The sequence below is a fragment of the Syzygium oleosum genome, unplaced genomic scaffold (assembly GCF_021117445.2).
Source record: "Syzygium oleosum isolate NSW1041296 unplaced genomic scaffold, Sole_v2.1 Sole_v2.58, whole genome shotgun sequence".
In the NCBI taxonomy this organism is placed as follows: Eukaryota; Viridiplantae; Streptophyta; class Magnoliopsida; order Myrtales; family Myrtaceae; genus Syzygium; species Syzygium oleosum.
The window spans coordinates 466,267-483,983 of record NW_026607542.1 but is presented as its reverse complement, the minus strand read 5'-3'; the positions used below and the strand labels follow the sequence as shown (position 1 = coordinate 483,983).

The 17,717-nt window shown below is 37.3% G+C and overlaps 1 long non-coding RNA gene across 2 annotated transcripts; it reads left to right on the top strand.

Moving 5' to 3' along the window:
• The first annotated feature begins 13,317 nt into the window (after positions 1-13,317).
• Positions 13,318-17,433, top strand: LOC130137002 (uncharacterized). 2 transcript variants are annotated; one of them, XR_008815686.1, is made up of 3 exons: positions 13,934-14,850; positions 14,988-15,189; positions 16,129-17,433. It is a non-coding gene; the product is annotated as an uncharacterized LOC130137002 (long non-coding RNA). The 2 variants fall into 2 exon arrangements; XR_008815685.1 differs by having other exon boundaries at positions 13,318-15,189.
• The last annotated feature ends 284 nt before the right edge of the window (positions 17,434-17,717 follow it).

The window sequence follows — 17,717 nt, the reverse complement described above, 5'->3', positions numbered from 1 at the left end:
CGTCTGCAAAACCGCCATGTTTTACCAGAGAATGAACAATGAACTTCATTAGCCATGCATCCTTTTCTTCTTCTTCTTCTTCTTCTTCTTTTTCTTTTTTGATAACTTCATTAACTCCATTTTCCAGCACACTTCAGTTATGCAGACATAAGCTATCGGCTGCAACAAAATACAAAATTTGAGGGAGTAATCTTTGACTTTTCAAATTTAGGGGTTTTTGTAACAGTGGTGCCAAAGTTCAGGAAGGTAATTTGTGACTTTTTAAAGTTTGGGGGCCAGTGTGCATTGCCAAAGCAATTAACCCTATCTTCTTTAAAGATGGTTATGAGCACATAACCCATAGCATGCGTTGATCGAGCAACTCTTCCACAATCACGCAAGAAACCCACGAAAGAGTCACGATAAAAGCATAACACAAAGCTAATTACAACCTCATGACTTGACAGACTCTACTCAACCGCATGACTTCACAGACTCTATTCATAACCAAACTACATACTTGAGACAGCTTCATGTGTTGTTCTTCACACCGAGCAACATATTACTACAACATAATAGCTAAAAAGGCAAGAAAAATCTAATCAAACCCGACGATACTCAATGATCTTCATCCCCCTATACAAGACGGCTGCTTTGTTGCTGTCCATGGCATCGCCATAGGCATCATCCTCCGCAGGCGGGTAAGGATTGCGGTGATGATTACTGTAATAATGGTGATGAAGGGGGACTTCACTCCTGTTGAAAGACGGATAGCCTGGCTGTTGATGCTGCTGCGACTGATGGGAAACAACATATTCAGGAAGCCTCTCGGTGATCAGAGGCACTTCGGTCCGACGGTAAATGCAGGGTTGGGCCTTCTGCTGCGGCAGCGGGGGTGGAGGAGCAACGGCGGGCCTTCTTTTGTGGCCATAGGTCTTCTCGAGGAGATCAAAGCCTTCCCGTCCTATGTCAGCGAGATTTGCTGGAGGGGCCATTGGCATTCAAGATGAGCTTGTGAAAAAGCTCTCTATAGAGATGAAGTTCTTATAAGATTTTAAGGTTTGGGCTTGGCAAAGAATGTTAGGACACCATCCATATTTATAGGCGCGAAGGGGAGAGGAGTGATTCTCATGGGAACCCGATCACGCTATTCTCTCGTACACTCACGTGTAGATAGATTTTAGATTGGACTGTAGATTTAGCATACTATCTGTTGCATGTTAATAGATAGTAGGCACGCAGCCTTAGATACTTTAGTTTAATATTTTAGTGACAATTATAGTGCTCCCGTCAAATTAAATCCACTGGGAAAATTATCAAAACAGTCATAAACCTATTGGAATTATGCCAATTCAGTTTTAAACCTTTTGCATTTGTATCAATTTAGTACATCCGGACAATTTTGGCCGATTGGCGCTGGTCGTCCAGTCAACGCTAACATGGCGTTTTTAAATATATATATATTTTAACAAAAATTTCCTAATTTTTTTATTAATTTTTTTAATTCTTTTCTTGTCTTTTTCCCCTTTTTTAATTCTTTTCTTTCCCTTTTTTTTTTGGTCTTTCCTTCATCTTCAACCTCTAGCCAGTCGCTGGTTCTGGCGACCGACCAGAGGCAGGGGCCGACGAGGTTAGCCTCGGCCACCCCTGGCAAGAATGACCTCACCCAGACACTGGCGAGGCCAACCTGGCCATCGTCGTCGCACGCTAGTTTGAGCCTCGCCATGGCTAGGTAATGCTCGAACTTGCCAGATTTGGTGGCCGTGCCCAATCACTAGCGTCGGCTGCCAGATCTGGCGAGCTCGAGCCTCGCCCAGTCATGGCAAGGCTCGTCCTCGCAAGCAACAATGATGCCCAAGCTTGGCCACTGCTGCTAACAAGTTCAACCCTCGTCGTTGCTCGCGAGGTGGAGCCATGGCAAAGCTCAAGCTCGCCATATCTGGTGGTCGATGCTAGTGGCTGGTTGTGGCCGCTAGATTTGGCAAGTTCGAGCCTCGCCCAGCCATAGCGAGGGTCGTCCTTGCGCGTGACAGCGATGGCGAGGCCAGCCTTGCCAGACTTTCGTTAGCGAGGCTAGTGGCTGGGTGATGTTGTTCTCGCCAGTGCAACTCGCTGGCTCCCACCTTTGGTCGGTTGCCGGTTCTGTTGACCGGCTAGAGGTTTAAGATGAAGGAAAAGAAAAAAAGAGGAAAAAGAAAAGAAAAGGATAAAAAAATTAATAGCAATTTTGAAAAAAATATTAAAAAATGCCACATCAGCTCCGGTTGGTCAAAATTGGCCGGATGGACTGAATTGGCATAATTGCAATAGGTTTAGGACTGTTATGGTAATTTTTTTCTAAATCCACCTAGAAAGGCTTATCAATGGATCGGAGTGCGACTTTTCATAGTATGAAAAATGAAAATTATCTTTTCTAGTACCTCTCGTTTCTTTTGGTAAATATCTCGACTGATATTTTGGATTCTTAACGAATTATGAGCGAGTCAAGTCAAATGATTCTCTTGGCAAAGTTATCTTGTAACTTGCAAGGAAAGGCAGGAAAGAGTTAATATGAATATATTCCACCGGTCCAAAAGAATACTTTTAGACTAGAAACCAATCGGTAGAAGATGTGTCTGAACCTTTACTTTTTATTTTTATTAAAATCAAAGTTTTCAGGCACTTTGAAATTTTTAAAATTCGAAAAATTAAAAAAAATGAGCAAAATATGCCAATGTTTTTTTTTTGGTAAGGACAAAATATGCCAATGTTGACACATAGATAAACATATAATTTTGACGGAAAATTTAATTTTTTTTTAGCTTTTATTCAAGTTGAGACAAAGAAAAACCCACTGAGTTAGATAAGTCAATCCGAAATGACTAGTTAGGACAATATATAATCCTTCAAAAAACAATGAAACAGATTGGATTAAGAAGAAGATTACACAAGAAATTATATATGTTAATGCATACTGGGTTAGACAAGTCTTGTTTATTCTTTAATCTAAACATACTCTGATGTGACTATGATATTCTGGATCTGAATTGGTGCTTTGACATTGCATCTATATCCTTCATTTGAACTGATCACCATGTGTTTGTTGATTTTCCGGAGTGAAGTCGGTCCACGAATTTGAGAATTGGGTCTTCGAATTTGGGAAATGCTCGATGGTTTGATTTAGGGTTTATATTTAGGGCAAAACATATAGATGACGTCGTTAGGTGTATATATGCTGACCGGGCACGCCGGCTAGCCTCGTCAGTCGGAGAATTAAAAAAATATTGCAATGTTGGATTTCAGGTAATTTTAAATCGGAGTTGGCACTTAATTGATTTTTTTATAAAAAAAAAAGTGACACTATAGTTATTTGACTGAAAAGTTTGGCACCAAAGCAAGTGCCGTACAAAACTTTTGGTACTTTAAGTGTTCGTATGCCCAAATAAAAACCACCGAGCTAGATAAGACAATTTGAATTGACTAGTTAGGACAATATATAATCCTTCAAAAACAATGAAACAGAGTGGAAAATAAGAAGAAGTATACGAGAAATTATACATGTTAATGCATCTTGGGTTAGACAAGTCATGTTTACGTTTGTAAGGAGCCTCACATTGGCCACCGAAACATACTTATCTCGTCATCACATGACGTTGGACATGATGAGATGCAAAAGGAATTTGAATAAGAATAATATCATCAGAGACGGATAATTGCTGGCTTCTTATTCTTTGCTTGCACAAGAAGGGGATACTCCAACAGGGAAATTGTAAAGATGTGTGACAGCTTGGCATAAGAACCAACAATGTGCTTTCTTATCACTCTCTAGAAAGCAACGCGAATAGATGGAGACTGGATAATTTGTCGGGTCAATAGGACGTTGGATAGGAAAGATATGAGCGGTCAAGTTGGGCCAAGATATTGCAACATGGTGGCGGGTCCGAGCTTACGAAGATCCTGATTATGAGGTCCAGTAATGCCTATAATACCTTGCTATCGGGGGCCTGTTCACTTGGGCAACACCTTTTCGGCCATGTGCCAGCCTTTTTGTGGCATTGTGCAAGCCTCTTGTAACTTACAACGAAAGGAAGGAAAGAATTAGGCTCTGCTTGTTTCGCGAAAAATGAATGATTTGAAAAATATTTTCCTAAAAAATGATTACTTATATCGCTTACAAAATGAATGAACGAAAAATATTTTAATCGTCCATAAAAATGTTTAAATATAATTTGTTATTAATAATGAAAATATTTTATATTGACTAATTATTGCAAGTGATACAAGCGATCATTTTAAATAAAATATATTCCAAATCATTCATTTTCTATGAAATAAATGGAGTCTTAATATGAATATATTCCACTTGTCCAAAAAAATACTTCTAGAAACCAATCAGTGGAAGACGTGTATGAACCTTTACTCTTTATTTTTAGTTAAATCAAGGTTTTCCGGCACTTCGAATTTTTAAAATTCGAATTTTAAAAAAAAAATAATAAAATATGTAAATATTGACACACTGATATACATATAATTTTTCATAACCATTAAAAAATTTAAATAATATTTTAAATTTTGACTGGAAATTTAGTATGTATTTTTTGCTTTTAATAAAGTTGAAACAATGAAAACCCACCGAGCTAGATAAGACAGTCTGAAATGACTAGTTAGGACAACATATAATCCTTCAAAAACAATAAAACAGAATGGAATAAGAAGAAGAATTATACGAGAAATTATATATGTCAATGCATATTGGGTTAGACAAGTCATGTTTATGTTTGTAAGGATCCCCACATTGGCCACTGAAGCATACCTTTATCACATGACGTTCGACATTATGAAGATGATAATTCATGTGTGTGAGAACTTAAAAATGTGCTTTCTTTTCACTCTCTAGAAATCAACACCAATAGATGGAGATTGGATAATTTATCGGGTCAATAAGACGTTGGACAGAAAAGATATGAGTGGCCAAATTCGGCCAACCTATAATTACTTGCCAGTAGGCCTGTTACCTTGTGCAAATCCTTTTCGTTGGGGCTAACAATACAACTTAAAAGGGGATGAATAGGTTAAAAGAAGGTTATAGAAGACTTTTGCGTACTATGTTAAAAGCAACAACGAGTAAACCGAAATGCAAAGGATAATAGTGAATAGATGATACAGATAATGAACTAAAGAAGCAAAGCATACAACGATTTATAGTGGTTTGGGTTTATCCCAAAGCCTATATTCACTTTCCAGATAACAACCTTAACACATACTGGATTCCACTAGTAATCAGCAATGTAAGTTACAGTTGACAAGTGTTATTCCTCTTAGATGATAGATCACACTAACAGGATACAACGACTGCTCTTGCATTTGCACACTTGACCATTTGCTATTACAATGCAGTACAAGAACTTTAAACAAAGAAGATTTATGATTTCGAACAATGAAGTGTAATTACTGTATTCTTAGTATTTCTTTTGATTAATCTCTTCCTAGCTTCACATATCCTCTTTATATAGAAACCTTCAATCAGTCCGTTGAAGACTCTGAAGAAGATTAAGGTAGCCCTTTGAGAGTAGGTGGAAACCCTTGCTAGAATCGAGATTGCCTATACAATTGTTTCCTCTGACATATACTAGTTTCCTGAAATAGAGTTTGCTGCAGCTGTCCCGTCACTGATACTTGGTTTGATGTAGGAACCTGGTAGTTGCTTTTCCGATTTCTTTTTCAGTTTTCCTGCTACGGATTCCACACTAGTAACGGCTCAATTTTTGTACTATGAACGGTCATATTTAGATGAATACTTCGCCATCATCACTTACGACTCGTCATTAGCACGATCTGAAACTCATCATCAGAACGCGCAAATTATCGGCAAGTCGGTTGACGATTTTCACTAACAGTATTTTACGAAATGACGCGCGATTGCAGAACCAATGATTCTTTCAACTTTATCAATCTCCAAAGACCTTCAAGAACACTAGATTGAGGTTTGGCACTTGCAAGCCACCATGACTACTTGTCATATTGGCACTTGTTCTCTGAATTGTCAATATCTAGTTTCTCATCTTCTCTTATATCTCAGGAAACATTTACATTTGCAAGATTATCACATCATCTACACTTATCACAGTAGGTATTAGTACCAAGGACATTATTTTTTTTTTCCGTCAAACCAAGGACAGTATTTGGAACCATCAAAATTCCATAGAAATGTTTTTCCAACACCTTTTGGCCTTGTGCAACCCTTTTTGTGGCATTGTGCTAGGCCCCTCAACCCTGTGCAAGGTCCACCCACCTTATAAAAGGTTTTCTTTTGCGTCAAATTTTTCCTTATAAATAGGAAGGCCAAATGGTCATTTTCCTCAAGGTAAGTCCATTTTACTTGTGCTATATTTGGGAGGCAGCTCTCCCCTTTCTTGCTACTCAGTTAACGCTATTAAAAATCTTAAATCATTACTCTCGGCATATATTCACACTAAATTGAATTTTCATCTTCCAAAAAAAAAAAATCCTAACTTGGTACTTTATGGCACATTTACTCCACATCAAATTTCACCTCTCGAAAAATCTCAAACCGGTACTTCTGACCCAAATCTACCCTTCACATCAAATCCCAGATTGCTAATGGAGAGTAGGTTTGGGGTAATGTTTCATGGTACTGATTTGGGATTCTTTTTTGTAAAATGAAAATTATTTTGGGGTATATGTGTCATGGGTACTAATTTTTTGATATTTTTTGTAAGACGAATATTAATTTTGGATAAATATGTCGTGAGAAACTAGTTAGGAATTTTTAATGGTATTAATCCCTCACTTTGATCTATGTTTTTGCAAGGTAGTCGTGGAGTTGATGGAGCTCCAAGAATGCAATTTGAGGACCAGGTAGACTCCAAAATCTCTCTTTTGGATGAATAATAAAATTTTGCTTATAAAAATTAAAAAAATAGTTGTTATGCTGATTGATTCGTTTTAATTATGTGGATATTCTACTTAGTCGTTTTCCCACTGAATTTAAGGTTACAAATTTTCGTGATTTATAACCTGTCATTCTGCTGAATTAGGTCCAAGTGATATTAAGTGTTGTTATTCCTCTGGATTAAAAGTTGAAGTGATAAGGTGTATTTGAGGCTATACTGAAGTGCTTTGTATCACAGATATCCCTCAAATAAACGAAACCTTATATACCATCTACCGTGCGGATCCTGTCCAGATGGACCTATAATCTGGCGAGCTTGATGGTTGTCACCCCTGAATTGAGGACACACGCATGCTTTTGATAAGACCGACACCATTATGTAGAAAGTTTGCATCCTTGCTTTGAACCACTACAAAAAAAACAAGGATTTAGCCATGGAAAATTAGCGAGGAAAAATTTTTCGTTGCTAATTTCTGACGGAATTTGCGATGAAAACTAAACTCGTCGCTAATTTGCGACGAAAAAAATTTTGTTGCTAATATGCGACGAAAAAAAAGTTCGTCGCTAATTAGCAACGGAATTTGTGACGAAAAGAAAATTCGTCGCTAATTAGCGAAGGAATTTGCGACTAATATTTTTTCGTCGCAAATTAGCAACAGAATTTGCGACGAAAAGTAAATTCGTCGCTAATTTGCGACGGAATTTGCCATGAAAAGTATATTCGTCACTAATTTGTGACGGAAAAAAAAATTCGTCGCTAATTTGCAACGGAATGTGCGACAAAAAATAATTCGTCCCTAATTTGTGACGAAAAATAACTGTTGTGGCACTTTCGTTGCAAAATTCGTCGCTAAATTTTTCATTTGCTGAATTTTAATATAATAGGTTCGTCGCTAATTCGCGACAAAAGCGTATTCATCGCTAATTAGCGATGATATTTGCCACATTTTGTATTTGGACGTTACTAATTAGCGACAAACGATATTCATTGCTAAATTAGCGACGTAGTTTATTCGTCGCTAAATTCGTCGGTAATTGTAATCTACCTACCCTCACCCCAAATTTCTCTTTCTCTCTCGCTAAATTCGTCGGTAATTGTATCCCCCCTCGCTGTTCTCCCTCCCTCTCCCTCTTTCATTTCTCTCGAAAAACCTCTCCGCGCGTGCGCAAATCAGTCTCGGTAAAGCTTTTCCGCTGGTAAGTGTCGTGGCTAATTTCATGACTAATTGGCGACGAAGATGGTTCGTCGCAAAACTATTCGTCACTAATTTCGAATTTTTTTATTATTTTTTTATTATTTTTTTCCTATCTTCTTCCCCCCGGTGGCCGGTCCGGCGACCGGCAAGAGGCTGAGGCTGGTGAGGCCGCTGGACCTTGCCCAGGCTTCGCCATGGCCGCCGCTCGCCGTCGCCCAGATCTGTGGCGATGGCGACGTCGAGCGGCAATGGCGTGGCCGCTCGACCTTGCCGTCACCCACAGATTTGGGTGACGACAAGGTCGAGCGGCGACCATGGTGAGGCCGCTCGACCTCGCCGTCGTCCACATTTGGGTAACGGCAAGGTCGAGCGGCGGCCATGGTGAGGCCGCTCGGCCTAGCCAGGCTGGTCGAACTTGCCGGCCTCAGCCAGTCGCCGGTTCGGTGAAGAATATAGGGAAAAAAAAAGAAAAAGAAAAAAAAAATTTAAAAAAATTATTAAGTAATTTTTCTTTTTTTTAGGTACGTGTCCATTTGAAGGTCTCGCAATCCAAGTGAACGTTACAATTCTCATCAAATTGACCACATTATACTACAAAGATTTTAGTCAAATACTTGAGTAAGTCTTCTTGATATGGTAATTTTTTATTTTTTTTTTCAATTTCAAAGTAATTGTTTCGTCAAAAACACAATTTTAATTTTTAGAATTTTATGGTTTTAATTAAGAATATTAAACAGTAGAACAATAGATATGATATTTTTAATATTTTATGAAATTTTTTAATTTTTATACGGACACAATGCAAAGAGACAGGGCTTGGATGTATAATAAGAACTTACCTGGACGTCAAGGATTGATTGATGGGTTTCGTACTGGGTTGGAACTATTTTTGGACTTTGATAGTAGTAAATTTGAGTTCATGGATGGAAATAAGTTAAGGTGTCAGTGTAAAAAGTACAGTAATGATAAATTTCGTTTGTGTGATAAAGTTAGAGAACATTTTTGTAGATTTGAGTTTACTCCAAACTACTATAATTGGACTTGCCTTGGTGAACCATTTATATCTGATGAAAGATATCGAAGAAGTGACCAATTTTTAGTTAGGGAAGAATGTAGCTATTATAATCAATTGAACCTATACCAGAGGATGGTGATTGATACAGGTGGTCAGAATTTTATTTCAGAATCGATCCATGCAAGTACTAGTTTTACTTCTACACTTGAACAAGTGGGCACTAGTCATGCATCACAATTGGAAGAGATAGGAATAACAGGTTTTGATGAGAATGTGTGTAATGGAACTTTTCCATCTAATCAGTTCTGAGAAGTGTTGAAAGCAGTAGATGAACCTTTATGGGCAGGTTGTGACAATCATACTAAGTTATTAGTGACAGCAAGACTGTTAAATATCAAGGCAGAGCATAATGTGTCTGAGAATTGCTTCAACTCTTTTGTTGAAGTAATGCAGGAAACAATGCCTCGTGATAACATCATGCCAAGTGATTTTTACGACATGAAGAAACTAGTGGATAACTTAGGTCTTCCAGTTGTAAGGATTGATGTATGTAGTAGGGGTTGTATGTTATATTGGAGAGATGATGAAAATACAGAATCTTGCAAATTCTGTAGCCAACCTAGGTATAAGATTAACAGGAAGCAGGGTCATAATCAGAAGCGTAGACCATGCAAGAAAATGTTTTATCCGCCCTTAATCCCTAGATTGCAAAGGCTTTATGTGTCTCAAGCCACTGCTGAACACATGACTTGGCATGCAAATCATGAAACGGAAGAGGGTCTAATGTGTCATCCTTTAGATGCAGAAGCATGGAAACATTTTGATAGAACATACCTTGAGTTTGCGATAGAGCCTCGAAATATCAGGTTAGGTCTATGTGCTGATGGATTTGCCCCATTTGGGAAATCAGGAAAAAGTTATTCATGTTAGCCAATTATCTTAACTCCGTACAATCTTTTACTTGGTATGTGCATGAAGACACCTTATATGTTTTTGACATTGATCGTGATTGGCCCGCAAAATCCAAAAAAGTTGATAGATGTTTATATGTAACCATTGATTGAAGAGTTACAACGACCATAAGATGAAAGTGTCCTTACATATGATGTTTGTGCTGATCAAACATTTGTAACGAAGGCTGCTCTTCTTTGGATGATAAATGACTTTCCAGCTTATGAAATGTTATCTGGATGGAGTACAGCTGGGATCTTAGGATGTCCGATATGTTTGGAGAGATCAAAGTCATTCAGATTAAAACATGATAAGAAGGCCAGCTATTTTGACTGTCATAGATAATTTTTGCTGATAAGTCATACATTCAGAAGGAATAAGAAAGAGTTCATCAAGAATAGGATTGAAAGAACACCTTTACCATTGAGGTTGACCGGTGATCAAATTTACGAGTGAGTGCATGACTTTCTAACTGTTGTTGAAAACCTTCATGGCACAATTATTGCGTACTGAAGTACATATAAGTGGACTAAACACAATATATTTTGGGATCTACCATATTAGAATGCCCATCTTATTCATCATAATCTTGATGTCATGCATATATAAAAGAATGTTTTTGACAATGTCATAAATACTGTGATGGATGTTACTAGAAAAATAAAAGATAACTCGAATGCAAGAAAAGATATGAGAGATATTTATGATCGGCCAACACTAGATGTGGATGCAAGCAGCAGGGGACTAAAACCAAAAGCAGTTTATACATTGGACAAGGAATAGAGATGGGTTGTTTGTCAATGGTTGAAATCTGTGCTGTTTCCTGATGGATATGCTTCGAACCTCGGGAGATGTGTTGATTTGAATGAATGTAAGTTGACAGGTTTGAAGAGTCATGATTGTCACATATTTATGGAAAGACTAATTCCAATAGCTTTCAAGGAACTTCTACCAAACTTTGCATGGGGCGCCATTACAGAGTTAAGTAATTTCCTTCATGATATTTGCTCAATAGTGTTAAAAGCATCACACATAGAGAAACTAGAGAAAAATATTTCAATTATTCTTTGCAACTTAGAAAAGATATTTCCACCATCGTTTTTTGATTCAATGGAGTATCTCTTAGTTCACTTGTCTTATGAGGCCAAAGTTGCAGGTCCCGTCCAACTTCGATGGATGTATCCATTTGAGAGGTAAATTTTTTTTTAATAAATTCCAAATTACTTTATTATATATTATGTTTTGATAAACTTCTTTCTATTGCAACTAGGTTCCTATATCATTTGAAGAAAAAAGTGAAGAATAATGCACGTGTTAAAGCTTCAATTTGTTATGCATATATTATGGAAGAAGTGACAATATTTGCATCATACTATTTTGAGCCGCATGTGCAGTGCAAGAGGCGGAGAGCAGGAAGAAATGATGACAGCCCCATTGATCCCAATTGCAAATCATTCTCTATTTTCAATTATCTTGGTCGACCAAGTGGCGCATGTAAGTTTCGTTACTTAACAGACGAAAAATGGCAGGCAGCCCATACATATATTTTACTGAACTATCCAGAAGTGGAGCTATACTTCAAGTAAGTGTACATTTGCAAATATATGTATAGTGTGTCAAACATTTGCTAATATATAAATGGTATTTGTTAACAGGATTTTTCAAACTTCAATGTACGAACTACCATCAAATGAGTTTGACCATTTGTGCGATAAAGAATTTGCAGCATGGTTTAAAACATATGTAAGTTGCTTATGGACCAAAATCAATTTATTAATATTTTATACATAATTTATTAAAATATATATTATTGACTTTGCGAGTGTGACCTTAGGTTCGCAGTAATCATGATCAAGTTGAAGAGTAAGGATTGCTATATCATCTGTCATGGGGTCCAAAGTCAAGAGTACGAAGCTGGTAAGCATATTTCATAAACGGGTATAATTTCACACTCAAGAATATGGAATGGGAAAAGCCACAATGAATAGTGGCGTGTGTTCGGTTATCCAATGGTGGCAGTTCAAAAGATGATTTTTATGGCTTGTTGGATGAAATCATAGAGATAGAGTACCATGGACCATTAATGCAGGTTGTGTTATTTAAGTGCATGTGGTTCGACCCCATCAAAGGAATGAAGGTGTATACGAAGTTTAATTTGGTTGAAATAAATCACAAGAAAAGGTATATGAAATATGAACCATTTGTCTTGGCACAACAAACAATTCAAGTATATTATGCATCATATCCTAGTTTGAAACGTGACAAAGCTGATTGGTGGGCTGTATGTAAAACTTCACGAAAAAAAATCGAGGAACACCGGAATGATACATCATATCAACAAAAGGAAGTTTGTAATGCGGTTGAAACTGAGGAATATAACATTCTAACTTTACGAGATCCATGTGGAGCAATGATAGATGTGGATCCAACTGAAATTCGCAAATCAAATCTAAAAGGTGTTGCAAAATCTAATTTTGAGACAGAGGATGAAGATGAAGATCAATACGAAGACGAAGGTGAAGATCAAGATCAAGACGAAAACGAAGGTGAAGATAAAGATGAAGACGAAGACGAAGGTGAAGATGAAGATTATGATTTTTGAGATTTTTTATTAATTATGTGTAATTATCATTATTGCGACATGTGTTATTGTTGTTGTCATAATTATTGTTGTTATTATTATTATTATTATCATTATTATTGTTATTATTATTATTTATTTGATGAATTGTTAATATGAAAGGTCGTCGCTAATTTCGTCGCTAATTGGCGATAAACATAATTTCGTCGCAAAATTAGCAATTCGTAGCTAATTCCGTCGCTAATTAGTGACGAATTCAAATCCGTCGCTAATTTGCGGCGAAAACAAACTTTTTGCGGCACATTCGCGACTATTTTTATAGTTCGTCGCTAATTCGCGACGAATTCATATCCGTCGCTAATTTGGAACGAAAATTAGCTCCGAAAGATAATTCGTTGCTAATTTGCCGTGACTATTTTTATAGTTCGTCGCTAATTTGTGAAACGGTGTCGTCTTGATTTGGGGGTACAATTAGGATTCGGCTCTCTCTCAATCGATCAATTCTTCAAACAGAGCAAAAAAAATTAGGGTTCTCTCTCTCTCTCTCTCTCTCTCTCGATTCTCGGTGGCTTCCTCCGATGAGTGTTTCTTCGGATTTGGCGTTCTTCAGCGCGATTTTTTCCTGGAGAGAGGAACACCTTCGGTGGACGCTGGGAAGATTGTGCTAACCGTCGTTCGAGAGGAACCTCAAGCGCTCGGACCGTCGTCCGAGAGTTTTAGAGGAGGTACGTTCGCGTGAATTTTTTGCACTTTTTGTCTCGGGTGAGCGCTGTTTCGGATTGTTCAGTTTCGGATTCTGTGGGACGTTTGTTTGCTACTGCTTCTTTTATATTGGATTTCTGCTGCTTCTTTTTGTTTAGATTGGGTCTGCTGTTCGGTTTCGGATTCTGTAGGGCAGAGATTGTTCGGTTTCGGATTCTGTGGGGCTTTTGCTGCTGCTTCTTTTATATTGGATTTCTGCTGCTTCTTTTTGTTCGGATTGGGTCTGCTGTTCGATTTCGGATTCTGTAGGGTGGAGATTTTTCGGTTTTGGATTCTGTGGGACGTTTGTTTGCTACTGCTTCTTTTATATTAGATTGAGTCTGCTGCTTCTTTCTGTTTTTATATTGGATTCGACTCATCTCGGGTTGAATGGATTGGGTCTGATTGGATTTTATATTAGATAGGGTTTGTTTTTATATTAGATTGTTCGGTTTCGAATTGGGTCTATTTTAAGCCAAGTACCTAATTGATGCATTTAGATTGGCGAACTCGGAATTGGCTGAAATTTGGTCAGCTGTGTGGAAACGGGCCGCTGATCAATACATATGGCTATGCCATGATGGACGTCATTTTTTTGCGTTTCGGAGTTGTTTAGATAGGTTTTCGAGCAGAAACACATCGTGTTTCATAGATTTTTAGTCCAGTTTAAATATCGTGTGAAAGATACATGATACACATTGTGTTTCACATGGAACTGCTTTCTAATATTCATTAACAGATTTTGGAACAGAGGGTTCTAGTTCTTGATTGCCAAATATGCTCCCCTTTTATTTATATCTAGGTGTGAAAATATCCTAGTTTGATCATGTCATGTAATATGCTCTCCATCATTCATTCTCCTGTTTTCTTCTTAGATAATAATCACCAGAAAGTTCTTCACTTCACTAGCTTTTTGAATGTTTTTGTAGGCAGAGGTAACAACTGTTATTTGTGGCAAAAAAAGCTAAAGAAGCTCGTAGACATTTCCGGACAACTTGCTATTTATCAAAGGCGATAGCAAGTTTATTTCGTTTTCTCAAGTTTATCTCTTGCTCTCTGAAACAAAATGGTAAGCTTCATGATGTACGTCATTATGTGTCCCTAATACATGTTCATATTTTTTAAGATATTTGTCTAACCTTCCTACTTGTCAGTATAAACATGGAGGTTACATGCATGGTGCAGTTTCACAAAGAAGAGCAGCCCCTTCCCCTTCCTCGTCCCCGTCCCCGTCCCTTTCCTCTTCCCCTGCCCTTTCATGTTTCCCTCAACCACTACATGCTGATGGATAATATGGACACATTGGCCCTTCCTTCGACCCTCAAGAACATGTTAGGGGACAACTTGGACACATGCGAACTGAATCTACTTTAGGTCCATGTCCTTCAGTTCCATCTCCTTCAGTTCCACCTTCTTCTTCAGTGTAACACTCGAATGATGAGGGAAATACAGGTGAAGAAGATAGCCGATTCATAATATGCCCATATGGAGATTCGTAAGTACTTCATTTTTTTAAGTATATGTAATATTTAGGGTTTTAGATATGGATGTCAACTGAATTGTCCATGTTGCAAATTATCTGTATGCTTCATTATTTCATTGTCCATATTGTTCTTTCTAACCTGTTTGCAGATTCATGAATGCTAAGTATGTTGTGAGGCAACTTAATAAAATAGTCAATAACTCTTGGAGGGAGCAGTATATTAGTTACAGCAACGCTCCAAAAGAAGTAAATGATTTGTGGTGGAATGAGTTCAAGGTAAGTTTTGTTCTTCTAGGTGTTTCTAGTGGCCGTGTTAGGGATCGGATCATACCCTCTTATTAGTACTTTTAAGTTTGGAATTGTGTCCAGTGTCTCACCGATATCCATTTTCTGGATTCGATCTCGCCATTATTGGTACTTTGAAGTTTCTCCTAAATATATTCTTGCAGTTTTTTGGCCATGACCAAACTGAGTTAGTCACAACGTGATGGATAGTCCAAAAGCCATCCTAAAAGGTTGCAAGTTTGGGGTTAATGGAAGCCCAAAGGGAAAATATGCTAACTCAACAAAGATTCTAAATTATCCTCGCTTTAAGTGACTAAGTTTTTTTTCTCTTTTTGTGCGTGTTTTATAACGTTTTTGCACTTTTATGATAAAAATGAACCTATTTACTATTAAAAATCACGAATAATTCTAAAATGAACCTATAACAAAGTGTGTATATTTAGGACAATTAATGATAAGGAATGGTTTTTCGAGAGACTATTAAAGACCTTGGCTGGTTACTCCTGTGTATTTGTTGCGAATGACTTTCAATAGCAATAGTATAGCTTCTTTTTCTTTTTCTTTTTTAATTTGATGTCTATATTTCCATTGTTTTCATATGTAAAGTAAAATAGCAGGAAGAAGAGACAAGAGTTGATTGTTCCTTGGGGGCATGTTATATACGAGAGTGCCACCTTGTGTTACGAAATGTAGTCTGGGTGCTATTGTTAAATTGCTCCCTACTTAGGCCTCCAAGTTCTTAGAATGTAGATGGCTTCATTATTTTGGCATGTTTACATTCTCACTTGTGTAACAGATATTGTTTCTTCTAAATATGTTCCTGCATTTTCGCCAGAGTTCGTAAATATGCCTTTGGTTGCAACTTCATCGGTTTGAGAAGGTGTGTGTGCATCCGAAGAGTTGCTCTAATATCATGTCAATGGATATATATAAAGGGTGGAAGAACTCATTCCGAAAAGTCGGCTTGCCAAGAGAGGGAATGCAAATGCTTATACAACTCTTTAGTTGTCAGAAGTGGGAAGTCCCACATCAAGTAGTAATGGATATGAACTTTAGAAAATCCATTGCCGAATTGTCTGGTGCATGGTAATGGATATGTGACCCTCATAATAACTTTCAGTTGTTTTTCTATTGATGCAGCGGAAGTTCAGGTGCGATGAAACGGAAGAGGATAAAGTTAAAAGAATTTTTAAGAAGAAAGTCGGTGATCACATACGAAATGTGATGAATAAAGCAAAGATAAGTCAAGTAAAGCCAGATTTTATTACGGGTGACAATTGGACAGAAATTAAGAGAACTTGGGAAATTGAAAGAATAAGCAAATGAGTGAACAGAATAAGATGAATCGTGCTTCTAGTTCTTGTGAAGGGTCTGCCACATATGCTGGGGGCTCTATCAACATCGGGGAGCATAGAAAAAGAATGGAAAGTCTGTTAAACATGTTGTAAGTTAATTTAATTCAATTACTCATTTATGTTTATATTTTGTAGGCAGATGAATTGGGGACGGAACCGACATATACAGCTACATTTGAACGCACATTTCAAAAAGATAAGACATGGACTGGTGATCGAGCAAAAGCTATTAATGTATGTAAGGTTATACTTGAAGGTATGTAAGTTTATGGAAACTAGAATGAAAACCATGAATGCTTTTAATATTTATGGTAGTTATATATATGAAGTTATTTTATTTTTATCTATATTGTTAATGTTGGAAAAATATGATGAACTTTTAATGAGTACTGCTAATGGTAGTGGTGGTGATGGTGTTGCTGCGTCTGAGCCATTAGTTGACAGTATTGCATTATGGGTGGAGGCATCGGGTGGGATGAAAAGAGGAAAAATATTTGGGATGGGATCCTTGTCAAGGGTATACACAACGCAGGCTGCTGTGACTTCATCCTCCAATGCGGCTGTTTGAAGGAGGACACGACTTGAGAAGCAAATGACCCAAGAATTGAGCAAACCGAAACATTTACTTTTAGAGAAGGATGAAGAAATAAGAGTGGTCAAACAACAAATGCAATAGACCTTGCGACACCTTAACCTTGATCACGATGAGGTTCCTCTTGTGCCTCCGACTAATCCAATAGGTGATGGCCACAATGATGAGCGACATGATGATGATGACATTGCTGACGATGATAATGATTTTGTCAGTCCTTGCTAGTTAAAATTTCCATTTTCATATCATTATAATATTTTTAAGCACTAAATTTTGAGCACTATGTATTTCATCATCATATCATTATGTATTTAAGCACTAAATTTTGATGTTATTAAGTGCTTAATCAATGCTAAATAAAAATTCTAGAAAATAATTTTGCTGTTAATTATATTGTAAATCGAAATCGTCCCTAAATTACATTCGTCGTTGACTTCGTCGCTAAAGAGTTAATAAAATTTCGTCGCTAAATTTGTTCCGGAACAATGTTCGTGGCAAAAGTAAAAATTTTTCAAGGCAAATTAGCGACGAATTTTGCCACAAATAAGTTCGTCGCAAATTACTGACAAAAAAAAAAATTCCGTGGCAAATTAGCGACGAATTTTGCCATGAATAATTAGCGATGAATTTTGCCACGAACAATTTGC